General features: G+C 39.3%; 1 protein-coding gene across 7 annotated transcripts in view; it reads left to right on the top strand.

Annotated features, from left to right (window-relative positions):
• The window catches only part of SMAD9 (SMAD family member 9), a 63,512-nt gene that overhangs the window by 22,644 nt on the left and 27,383 nt on the right, over positions 1 to 13,485 (top strand). The window lies entirely within an intron of this gene.

The following is a 13,485-nucleotide window of genomic DNA, read 5'->3' on the forward strand; positions in this document are numbered from 1 at the left end:
GTCAGTGGTACAATTAAGCCTAGTCACCCAATAATGCCATGTTGTGTATATTTCAATGATATTATCATCATAATTGACAAAAATTTTCCCAACACCGCCTTGCACCCTTTCATTCTTCTGGATGTGAGCTTTTCTAGCTTGAAAATGTACAGAGCTCATTACAATGGGTGAGCTCACTTTGACTCCAGCACAGATTCCGTTTTTCGTTTTGTTTTGTTTTTAGTTTCTGGAATTCTTTCTGAAGGGCGAGAATCCTAACCGTAGGTCTAAAGAAGCACTTGCTTGCACGGTGGGACAGTAGCAGTTGACAGATGCCCAGTGGAGCAGCAGAAGTAGATAAATTTACAGCACAGAAATGTTAGGACTCTAAATGGTGTCGTTTCCTCAGTTATATCGCATCTACGTTTTCAGAGATTCTACCTGGAGAAAAACCTAACAAGTTGCAGCAGCTTAAGTTCATGTCTCACGGTCCATCCACAGGTCTAGGGAACAGGGAAACTGTCCTGTGGGGTGCCAGTTACAGATTGTGGGTCTCACTGGGCCTGGCACAGTGAAGAAAATAGATTGCTTCTGGGCTGGCCCAGAGTTTTAGACTCTCTGTGATGAAATCACTTGTTGCCACCTATGTTTAAAATAAAAATAAAAGAAAACAAAGCAACACTTCCCCATAAACCATTTGGCAAAGCCAAAAATATCCCCCCAAATATCCCTCATTGCATTTTTAAGACTAAATATTTTGAAGCAGTTTAATGGCCTTGTGTCCTGACTTAGATGCTTTTAATTCCTTAGGTAATGAAGACTTTGAATCTGGGAAGCTGTTGTATAGTTTTAGCACACAGCACAGCACCTATCGCATGGTAGACACTCAAAGGTTTGTTGACTGAATCAAAGAATGAATGAAAATGCACAAACTACCAGTCATAAAATAAATCACAGGGATGTAATGTACAGCACAGGGAATATAGTCAATGATATTATAACAACTTAGTATGGTGTGTAATCTATAAAAATGTTGAATCACTATGTTGCACACCTGGAACTAATAAGTCACTTGTACCTCATAGAAAGAAAGAAAAAAGGAAGGGAGGGTGGGAGGGAGAGGAAGAAGGAAGGAAGGAAAAGAAAGAAAGAAAGCAAGAAAGAGAGAAAGAAAGAAAAGAAAAGAAAAGAAAATGTTGAGAATCACATCAGGATGGCTTCGCAGGATAGTTTAGAGGGCTTTTTAGAAATAACCCCTACTCCTAGCAGTGCACCTAAGCACCAGGGAAGGTAGCAAGATGTTTTTGGTCATACCAGGCAAATGGCCATTCATTCTTCTGTAGATACGCATTTCTCAGAGGAACAAAGTGGAAAGAGGAAAAGTGAAAGATCACTTGTGTTTACCATAATTACAGGCTGGAGTTACGGAAATAAATTAAAAAATCTTTTTTTGAGTAAGCCCCCTGCGCATTACTTGTGTGTTGATATATGAGAAGTTCTGAATGAAAAATAGGGAGTTTTGAAAAAACATGTTTCTGTCCTCTGCGTGGTGTGGCTGTCATGCACTGTTCTCCTGTGTCACCACAGCACATTGCCCATATTTGGGCTGAACCACATTTATTGAGAAACGGGGATGGGGGAGGGGAGACAGAGAGAGAAGGAGGATGGACGTGTTGGAGGGGAACTCATTTCTATTGTTCCTAAACACTCATCAGGGTTAAAAAATGACATCCAAGGTGTCCTGGGGTGACTTTATAACAACGAGAAGGTGGAAATATACCTCCTTACCTACAAAAACAATTTCAAAACATCTATTTAGAAAAAGGGAAATACCCCTTTTCTGAATTTGAGCTAAGCTATTCTACATGGATATCATCTGATATTTAGAATAATACAGTTTTCTGAAGGACACACTGGGAGCATTTTTTAAAAGTGGTTTATTGACTACATCAGTAAAATAATACCGTATTGCTTACAAAAAAGCTGGCAGGTTTGTAAAATTCTTAAAGTTTTAAGGATGTTTGGTGTTTTGATGGGCAAAGAGTTTAGAAGATAAAGCATCCCCAAAGCTAATTTGATTTGCTCTGCAGTTTGCTAACAATGGGGTTCTTTAGTGCCTAACGAAAATGTTTAGATGATAAGGTGGCCAGAATACATTTTTAAAGTTAGAGTTGTATTTTAGAAGTAGCCATATAATGTGAACTCTCTTAATTCTACTAAGGAGTCTAGATTGTTTCTATTAGATATACCTTTAGAAGCAAAATATGTAAAGTTTAACAGTTAACCAGAGGAACTGCAACCTAGACAACTTGGTAAATATTTATTGAATGAAAAGGTATTTATTCCTGAAGAAGCTGAATCAGATTTTTGTAAATTGCAGCATACTTTTACATTTATAATGAGTAATTTTGTAAGACAAATAATCTCTCCCAAATTTATATTTGTGGCAAAGCCAGATTTTCATAGATCAGAATTGCTTGGAGTAAGGGCACCTTTAAGATGCCTTGTGTTGTATCTTTTTGAGGTTGCTAAGGTACAGAAAGTTTGGTTTTTTTTAAAGGCAACAGTTATTCAGTTTATAAACAATTCAGTAAAAATAGATTTCTGAGGATCTTCAATTTGTAATTGATAAATCATCCATGCTGAAATAGTTGGCCTTGATTCTATTTTCCTTGAGAATGTGGAATGTTTTATAAACACACTAAGAGTTACAAATATAGGAGGGAGGAAAGAAAGAATTGCACTGTCTAACGTGATGATATACATTTGTGCATACACGAAATTTCAATCAAAACATTCTAATACAAACAGTAAAGCATGTTAGAATTTGGTCTAAATTAAGAAAAGGCTCTAAGTAACACACAATCTACTTTGTTGCAACCCTATTTGGGTCCTACTGTGAGTTAAAGACCTATTTTTTTTCTGTTATCTTGTCTCTCTGCTGAGTTCTGGTGATATAATTCAAGTTTTAAGACAAGTAAGAGCTCCTGATGAATGGGTTGTCTCTTTGTAAGATGTTCACTACCTATTGTCTAACTGGGAGTGCAAGACTTATCTTGGGAGTAAAAAAACATGGGGCCACATTTTAGAGTACATAGCACACGACTTTCTGAATGGATACTGGAAATCCAGTCTTCTTGTCATTTTAACAAGAGCTGAACCAAGATCTGTAGGTATCTCAGAGAGAGTAATCATATGGCTCTGCTTCAAAATCTGTTGAGGAAAGGTGGGGGAAAAAATCAGTCTTTGTTAATGAAAGGTTTATACAGAAAGAAATTGAAGTATGAAGCAGAATCAATGCTTGGAAAAATAATGGGCAAAACATTTCCTAATTTTTGCAGTTCTTCTTCTCTTCTAGGTTTTTTATTGGGATTTTTCTGACTCTGGAGGTGTTTTTCAGTTGATACAGAATTCAAAAAGTACAGAAGTAACATGTCTTTCACCCTTCTCCCCAGCCACCGTTTTCTTTCCAGAAGCATCTAATGTCATCAGTTTCTTGTGCATCCTTTCAGAGTAATGAAAGTATTTATCTTCAGTCCCTGCCTCGAAACTATTATATTAAAGGTTCAAAAGTCAATCATGTAAATCACTCCTTTCTGTAAGGAACATGTATCCTCTGTACTACCACTTCAGAATTTCCTCTGACTTCCTAACTTCCAGGTGCTGGGTGGCATGATCATCACAAAAAAATATTTAAAAGTGTTATTTTTTCACACTTGAGGGCACTGCCTACTTTAGTAGGAATGTGACCAATTTATATTTTGAGAGTGTGTTGTGATATTTTTGTGATTCATATAGATAAGTACCCAAGTACCATCTTGGCTACCCTGCTTCTTTATCCAGCTCTGATCACCTCCTTGTATCATAAAGGGAAAAGAGCCCACTGGTAGAGGACCCAGGTTTCAGTCTGAGCAATGAGGAATGCTTCTTTTCCGAGAGTAGGTTGACTTTTTCTGAAGCTCCTTGGAGTGGGACCCTACAACGGCTTTGTTGTCTGTCAGCCATGCTGGCCCCTGTAGGAGCTTGCCTTTTGTTTTGTATCTGTATTTCAGAGCACACTCCTGTTTTCCCACCCTCTCCCTACTTCCCACCTTTTCCTTGCTCCTGAAGTCTCTCATCCCTCCTCCTCCCAGTCTTAACTCAAGCTTCAATCAAGACATTAGACTTTTTCAGAGGTAATGCTCCCATTCTTCCAGTGACCAGATGGACAAACCTAACTGAATCTGCCCTCATTCTCCCCTCTTCCCTTCTGTGGCCCCACTTCCTCTATCTTGTGCAACATGAATCTCTCCTTTTTTTGCTGATTAATTTCTCTCAATGCGTAAGGTGGTCTCTAGAAGCCCCATCTTAAAAACACAAAACAACACTCCATTGATCCCACCTTCCTCAACAGCTACCGCCCTGTTAGGTCTCCCACGGTCTCTCACCTGTACTGTAGTGTGTTCTAGTTGGTCTCCCTGCTTTCTTACCATCCTGTTTTTCTCCACATAAGCAGCCAGTGTGATCATTTAAAAATGCATCAGGTAGTTTAACTTCTTTGTTTTTTAAACCCATTCAAAGGCTCCCCTTTGCACTTAAAATAAAATCCATTTTCCACACATTGCCTTCAAAGTCCAACATGAGCTGCCTCCAGCCCACCCCTCCCACCTCACCTCCTTGCCCACTCCTCCTTGGCCACACAGGCTTTCCTTCAGCTACCCAAACTCACCAAATTCTCCCCACCCTTACGCAACTCTCTTAGAACTTTTGCCTGGAATTCTCATTCCACAGCTTCTGGAGAAGCTGGCACTATCACCTCTCTGTTTGTTACCAAACCAGACTTCGGTCCACTCACCCAACGTGCAGCAAAGCCAATCTACTGACACTAGGTTATGGTGAAGGAAAGTACAGTGTTTCTTGCAGGGCCAAGCAAAGAGAATGGGTAGCTCATGCTCAAAAGACCCGAATTTCAGGGTCCCTTGAGATTCTATATGAATTTTAAAATGAATTTTTCTATTCTGCCAAAAAATTGGGATTTTTTTGGGTAGTATTGACATCTTAACAGTATTAAGTCTTTCAATCCATGAACATGGGATGTGTTTCCATTTACTTATGTCTTCTTTCATTTCTTTCAGCAGTGTTTAATAGTTTTCATTATACAAGTCTTTCACCACTTTGGTTAATTCCTGAGTATTTTATTTGTTTTGATGCTATTGTAAATGGGATTGTTTTGTAATTTCTTTTTCAGATTGTTCATTGTTAGTGTATAGAAATGCAACTGACTTTTACATGTTGACTTTGTATCCTTCTGCTTTGCTGAATTTGGTTATTAGTTCTAACAGATTTTGTGTGTGTGGACTCATTAGGGTTTTCTACATATAAGATCATATCATCTGCAAACAGAGATAAATTTACTTCTTCCTTTCCAATTTGAATGCCTTTTATTTCTCTTTCTTGCCTAATTGTTCTGGGTAGAACTTCCAGTATTATGTTGAATAGAAGTGACAAAAGCGGGCATCCTTGCCTTGTTCCTTATTTTAGAGGAAAAGCTTTCAGCCTTTCACCATTGAGTATGGTGTTTGCTGTGGGTTTTTTAATATATGGTTTTTATTATGTTGACATAGTGTCCTTCTATTTGTAGTTTGTTGGCATTTTCTCATGAATGGATGTTAAATGTTTTCAAATGCCTTTTCTGCATCAGTTGAGATGACATGTGTTTTTTTTCCCTTCCTTCTGTTAATATGGTATATTACATTGATTTTTATATGTCTAACCATCCTTGCATTCCAGGAATAAATTCCACTTGGTCATGGTATATAATCCTTTTAATATGCTGCTGAATTCAGTTTGTTGGTATTTTGCTGAGGATATTTGCATTGATGTTCATAAGGGACATTGGTATAGTTTTCTTTTCTTGTAGTGCCTTTGTTGGCATTGGTTTCAGGATAATTCTGGCCTCATGGAATGAGTTAGGAAATGTTCCCTGTTCTTCAATTTTTTGGAAAAGTTTGAGAAGGATTGGTATTAGTTCTTTAAATGTTTGGTAGAATTCCCCAGTGAATTAGCAGGTCCCAGACTCTTTGTCAGGAGATTTTTTGATTACTTGTTCAATCTCCTTCTAGTGATAGATCTGTTCAGATTTTCTGTTTCTTCTCCAGTTCATCTATGTTATCTAATTTGTTGGATTACAGTTGTTCATAGTACTCTTTTATAACATATTTATTTCTGTAGAATCAGTAGTTTGGTTTCACTGATTTTTTTCTATTGGTTTTCTCTTCTGTTTCATTTTTCTCTGCTCTAATCTTTATTATTGTCTTCCCTCTGCTAGCTTGGGGTTTAGCTTGTTCTTCATTCTCTAGTTCCTTAAGTTGTCCTAGTCTTTAATGTCTGGCTTCCAAAAGGAGAAAAAGAGAAACTTAAAAGGGGGTGAGGTGGAGAAAAAGTGTCAGCCCTTTAAATCCCCTGGAAGTCACTTCAGCCAGAGGGGAAGGGGCTTGCACCAGTGGGAGGTGCAAGATCAACGGCTGCCCTCCAGTTTGTCTGCATCTCTGTGATTGGATCAGCAGTCGGTGATCAGAGCACAGGTAACTGATGTTTGGAGGGCCCGGTCCTTTTTGCCTACCTTAGCTCCCTGCGGAAGCCGTGCAGGCTGCTGCCAAGGGATATGGACTAGGTAACTTCTTCTTGTGCTAAGAACTGAAATTGGCCCATATTAGCCACAATTTACCATCCAAGCCTTCCCCTGAAGTTGTCTGCCTTCAAATGACTCCAGAGTTCCAAAATAGTTACATTAGATTCTACTAGTGTAATAATTGTCTAGGTGGGAAGACAGATTCCTGGTGCTTCATACTCTGCCATCTTCTTAGAATTCTCTTCCTAGTCTTTTTAAAGACCCTTCCCCAGCACCCAATTTAGTTAGAATAGTCAGCTATTCTCTTCAGTCTCTTCAGCTTCTTCCCCTTCTCTCTCATACTTTCTCCTTTTCCTCTTCAAATTCAGTGGGTCTTTTTTTTCTTTCTTTTTTTCTTTTTTTTTTTTAATCTTTTGGTGGTCACAAGTTCTTTTAATAATTTGAAGAAAAATACCTATGAATTATCTCCCTAGAAAAATCTATATATGCACAATCACCCAAAATGAGCAGACAGTTCAGAGGTCCATAGGTGCTCTGAAATTCCATCATGGGGGCCCCTATTATAAGGACGCATGTCTGTCGTCTTCCTTTGACACTGTGGGCAGGAAGTATTCTACTCCTGCAACAAGACGCTCACTAGGAGATTGGTGAATGCGAACTGCCCTCTCACAGATTTGTAGGAAGTCTCTGATTACAGCTAGAAAAGCCTCTTTCCTGGCATATGAAATCATGATGCCATTTCCATGTTTATCCACCAACTGGCATGTTTATCCAATGACATTAAACTGGTATGTGTATGAGGTAATTACTTATACCTTGCAGTACAAACTTGTGATTGCCACTCATTTGGAACATGTAGAGATGACAGGCTAGTTTAAGTGAGGACAAATTTGAATTAATCAAATATACGTCTATGTAATTGTGTGTGTGTGTGTGTGTGTATTTAATTAATTAATTTATTTATTTATTTAATTTATTTTTGGCTGCATTGGGTGTTCATTGCTGCACACGGGCTTTCTCTAGTTGTGGCGAGTAGGGGCTACTCTTCGTTGGGGTGCTGGCTTCTCATTGTGGTGGCTTCTCTTGTTGTGGAGCACAGACTCTAGGTGCACAGGCTTCAGTAGTTGTGGCACGCAGCTCGGTAGTTGTGGCTCGCAGGCTCTAGAGTGCAGGCTCAGTAGTTGTGGCACACGGACTTAGTTGCTCCACGGCATGTGGGATCTTCCTGGACCAGGGCTCGAACCCATTTTCCCCTTCATTAGCAGGCGGATTCTTAACCACTGTGCCACCAGGGAAGTCCCTGTGTGTGTGTTTTAAGCCTGGTTTCTCTTCAAGTGTGTACAGTAATAAGACATGATATACATGTGCCAACAGTGATAATAATAGCCAGCTATTTTCTAGATAGCATTCTTTTGGGTCTCTTTTTACACTTGAAAAGCCATATCAATTACTGGTGTACAAGAAGTGCTGTAGAAGTAGTCAAGGAAACAGTCTCTTCTTTTAAGGAGGTTAAATGTTCTTTTGGCAGGGATTCCCTGGCAGTCCAGTGGTTGGGTTCGATCCCTGGTCGGGGAACTAGGATCCTGCAGACCACGTGGCGCAGCCAAAAAAAAAAAAAAAAAAGTTCTTTTGGCAAGTGTGTTCAAATTGTAAATTTCCGTAGTAAACTGTTTTATGGAGGGGATACCGAGATATACTTAATGCTGACCGTGGATTAGAGGGTCAAAATTGATAAGGTTGAAAAATTTAAAAACAAAACAAATAATGAAATAACAGTGTTCTGTCATGAATGTTTCTGGAATGGCCCTTGCAACCCATGGACACCCCAGGCTGACTGGGGTACACTGCCTGGTAGGTGATGTAGATTTTTCTTGGCCACATTGACCAAGAAGCAGTGCCCATGAGGGGTTCAATGGTTCCATATCCTGAGCAGACAACCAATGTATGCATCTTAAACAGTAATTTTTGAATTATGTTTTCTTCAGGATTGAATTCACCAGTTGAATCTTCCAGTGAGGCCAAGTAAGTGGAAATAAGATTGAGTAACTGCTAACAGGAGTTGGATTTAAATGGACAACTTAAAAAATAAAAGGCTCATATCTCCCAAACTTTTATCCAGCCTGGCAAATTGGATTTTAGCGTGGAATGATGCACAGTTAAATCGTGGAGTGTGCAAGTGGCCAGTGCTGCTTTCTTTTAAGTGGTCCTGTTTATTTAAAAAACTTGAAAATGAGAAGTTGTTTTGCTCACTCAGTTAGGGTTTATTGTAAAACTCAGATGCCAGAAAAAGAGAGTACAGTATTGTTTTTGTGCTGTGAGAGCGTGAAGTGGACCACGAATGAACCGGAGAAGGCATGGTCGTGGTGCTTTCTTCCTTCTGCCCAAAGAAGGAAAGCTCTAATGGTCAACAGATGGCGTTTGTGGATGTCTGGCATTAACACTTGTGGATGTCTGGCCGCATCAAGGCCTTGATGAAGGCGCTGAAAGTGGTGGCAGGCACAGTCACGCCAAGTGTACGTTTTCACTCTTATTCCCCAGGGGTGATTAAAAATAATGCTAGAAAGAAACAAAAAGGTGGAGAGAAAAGTGGGCCCTGTGCTGTGTTGGTAGATGGCATTTGTCATAAAAAGGGCCAGTTTGATAGCCTCAGAAAGAAGAAGTTGTTCTGCCTGGCCCCATGCAGTGTAGCTTCATGGGTGAAGGTGTTACTTTTGGTCTCCCCAGGGGTAGCAACGTAGCACCAACAGCTGAGGGAATACAGCTATTTTCCTTTTCCATTCTTGTGTTCCCCTAAAATAGAGGTCGAACAAATATTTTAAAGGTGCAAAATGCTATCAGAAAATACTATTTGAAATGAACATTACAGGAATATCTTGGCATAATGGCTGCAAAACACATTATCGCTTGGCAGGAAAGAGGTATAGAGGAAAGTAGCACATTAACATTGAGGACTGCTTGTTTCACCCAGTAAAAAGCAAGCGCAGCGTACAAAGAAGTGTATCCTGAATGTGTTATTTGCATTCATTTAGCACAAATAAATCATTTGGTTTCACTTCGAAGTGGAAAAAGAAAATCCCATGTGTGGGATGACACCTGGTTGTTGTGTAATCCCATGTGACACGACAGACACGGAGTCATGGACCCATCGCCCAGACAGACCCTCCCAGTGAGACCGAGCCCCTTCTTGATCCGCAGAGGAGGAAATGAGAGGACCCGGAGAGAGCACAGGACTCGCCCGAGATCACACAGTTGATCCATGACAGCGATACACAATTTTCTTACAAAAGTGAGAATTTAACCACAAAAAACTTTAGAAAATTACCCTTATCTGCCAAGTGAGTTTATCTTTTAACTGTGACTTACATCCTTCTAAGTGCAGCTCAATGATCATCTTTGGAACCCTTCCAGAACCCCCCAGGTTGGACCAAGGGCACCTCCTGCCTCTCTCCTCCGTAGCTCTTGTTATATTTTGTAGAAATCATCTGGTCATGTTTTTGTGTATGAATTCTCCATGTACATTCATCTTTATAGTTCATTTTGTTTCATTCTTCTTTGTGCTTTATAGGAATGGAGTAGTGACCAGCATGAGTAACACCACCCCCCTTCCTATTTTTGTGAGTTTTACAATGACCCCCCCCGGGGGGTGGTTGTGCTAATTATTACGGTGAGCCTGGCCAGTGGTGTTTTCAGGATGTCATGCTAGGTTAGAGCACATAGTCTACGGGAACCTAAATTATCTGAGGATGGAAAGCCGTTCCGAACCAGGTGGACACGACTGAACAAACTTGGGCGAGGTGGGGGCCCTACACTGTCGCTGTCAGTGTGACGACCGGCTGGTGATAAACAGGGACCCTTTGTTCTACTAGTGGCTAAAACATTATAGGAATGTTCGATACTATGTATAAAATAGACAACTGATGGGAACATACAGTATAGCACAGGGAACTCTACCTAATGCACTGTGGTGACCTAAATGGGAGGGAAGTCCAAAAGGGAGGGGATATCTGTATCTGTATGGCTGATTCATTTTGTTGTGCAGTGGAGGCTAACACAACGTTGTAAAGCAACCATGCGCCAATAAAAATTAATAATAATAATAATAACAAGCATTATAGTAATGAGAATGGGAGGATAACCTTTGTGAACCTTAAACCTGACCCCTGGACAAATAAGAACTATTAACATTGACAAGAACCGGAAGCCTTAGTGTCAGTGAGATTCCAAGTTTGATTCTTTTTTTTTTTTTTTTACGTTTAGTTTTTCTATTAAAAAATATATCAAGCAAGTGTAGAGAATCATATTTTGAACATCTGTGGACCCAATCAGCTTTACTAAACCTTAACTTTTTTTACAGGACCTAAATATATGCATTTGTAATTTACTTTGTGTTTTTATTAAAATTTTTTATTAAAGTATAGTTGATTTACAGTATTGTGTTATTTTCAGGTATACAGCAAAGTGATTCACTTATACATATATATATGCACACTATATATATTATTTTATATGTACTATGTATATTTTCTAGATTCTTTTCCATTATAGGTTTTAACAAGATATTAAATTTAATTCCTTAAGACTGTAACTTTCTGATATTTTGTATTCTTTTCCTTCCCTATCCAGTGGTCACTATTACAAATTTGACTTATTACTCTGAGATTCTAAATTTGACTCTCTGGGGCCTCCCCCAACGCAAGGGCTCTGTGTTATGGGACAGGAGCTGTCTTGTAGCAGTAAAATCATAGTTTTGGAGCCACGGTGAGGCTCATAAAGATTTGAAATGTGGCAGAGAGATCAAACTGCAGAGCCAGAGTTCCCAGATCCTAGATTCTTGACTAGTTAAGATTTCCCCAGGGGACAAGGAGGGACATTGGCCCCGAAAGTCACTCATCAGGGTGAACCTCACACAGACATGGTTTGAGGAAATGTATGGTTTAGGGGTAATGCTTTTCAAACAATTTTTGACTGTAACCCACAACAACAAACAAACTTTGCTTGGTGACCCTCGACACATGCACAGGTACACACACAAACACACACTCACACACACACACACACACACACACACACACAGAGAACACCTACCTCTGAATGAAACATTTAAATGGAATAATGCCTTTTCTTTCTTTGTTAGCTGCCCTGCAATATGGTCTACTTTGTTATTTTTACAAAAGCTATGTGTTCCAATACGTTGATTTCCCAGGCTGTTAATAGATAGGAACCCACAGTTAAAACGACAACAGCAGCAGCAAACCCTGGTTTAAAGAACTGTGATTTGTTTCAAAAGTTTTTTAAAGGGTATATTTAGTTTAACTCTGCTGAACATCTTTATAAATAGCTGTTTTCTACTGCTGGCCTGAGCTTAAAGATTTATGCCACAATTTACTAATAACAAATCCTATGTAAAACTAAGCAGAATTCAAAGCTCTTTGGGGGTTCAGATTATTCTGTGTCGTGTTACTTCTCCTCTTTAGAGCTCCTGACCCTCTTCAACCATTGCTTTAATGCAGCCTGTCTCGATTAAGTAAACAGAGCTCGAACACAGTGTCTTAACTATATTTTATAAATTCATGATTGTTAAGCCACAAAATCAACCTTTCCAAATAAAACTGAGTGTAAGTCAAACTGCCAAGAGAAAAAGAACAGCTATCGAGCCCTTAACGTCTCCTTTTCACCCTAGTTTACCTTTCTCTATACAGTGCTAACTAAAGTCTATACAAGGAATAAAGCAATGCATGTGTTGCTTCATATTTATTGAATGCCACCAATTTTTGTGTAACCACCATCCTCTTTGCAGAGCTGCCTGATGGTTATCACAAGAGCAGACGTTGTGATAGCACCTTTGTTCAAGATGTGCATGTAATTGTACTGAGAAAGGTGCAGCTTTCCCCCCAGGGAAGCAAAGGAGAAAATTATGTTTAATTCATATTAAATGAGCTATTGTTGGAGATTATGAGCTAGATTGATGCCAAGATGCTAAAATGAGTCAGCTTTCTCCAAAATATTACCAGCAGCTACTTTAAACATTAACAAGGGAGCTGGTTTCTAAAATCTGGAAGAAGGAGAGAGTTTTGTTTAAGGCAGCTATTTCACAGAAGAGGAAATGCAGTTCTACCTCAGGAAATTTAAATGGGACTGTTGAATAACTGGGAAAGAATGTCTCCTTTGGATGAGAGGGCAAAGAAGAATTCAGCTGATTTTCAGGGAGAATAACAAATGTGACAGCAGTACTTTTTTGTGTACGTGTTTATGTATGTGACTATGTGTAACTTCTAGAACTTTTTGGTCTTATGACCCCTTTCTATTTTTTTTAAAAAAGATTTATTTATTTAGGCTGTGCTGGGTCTTTGTTGTGGCACAAGGTATCTTAGTTGTGGCATGCATGTGGGATCTAGTTCCCCTACCAGGGATCAAACCTGGGCCCCCTGCATTGGGAGTGCAGAGTCTTACCCACTGGACCATAAGGGAAGTCCCATAACCCTTTCTACTTTTAAGAATTATTGAGAACTCCAAAAAACCTTTGCTGATGTGGCTCATATCTTTTTTTTTTTTTTAACCATTTTAGTAATTAAAACTGAGAAGTTTATAAAATTTACTGACTCATTAAAGACAACAGTAAACTCATTATATAGTAACATAAACTTTTTTTTGAAAAAACTAGATTTTACCCCCAAATAGTGAAAAGAGTGTTATTGTTTTATATTTCTGCACATCTGTTTAATGCCTGGTTTACTATATGACACTTGGATTCTCACATCTGCTCCTGAATACAATCTGTTGTGATCTGTTGTTTGGGTCAAGTACATGGGGAAAATCTAGCGCACACAGATGTGTAGTTGAAAAAGAGAGGGCCTCACAGACCACTGAAAGGGACTCTGGGACTCCCAGGGGTCCTT

The sequence above is a fragment of the Balaenoptera acutorostrata genome, chromosome 18 (assembly GCF_949987535.1).
Source record: "Balaenoptera acutorostrata chromosome 18, mBalAcu1.1, whole genome shotgun sequence".
In the NCBI taxonomy this organism is placed as follows: Eukaryota; Metazoa; Chordata; class Mammalia; order Artiodactyla; family Balaenopteridae; genus Balaenoptera; species Balaenoptera acutorostrata.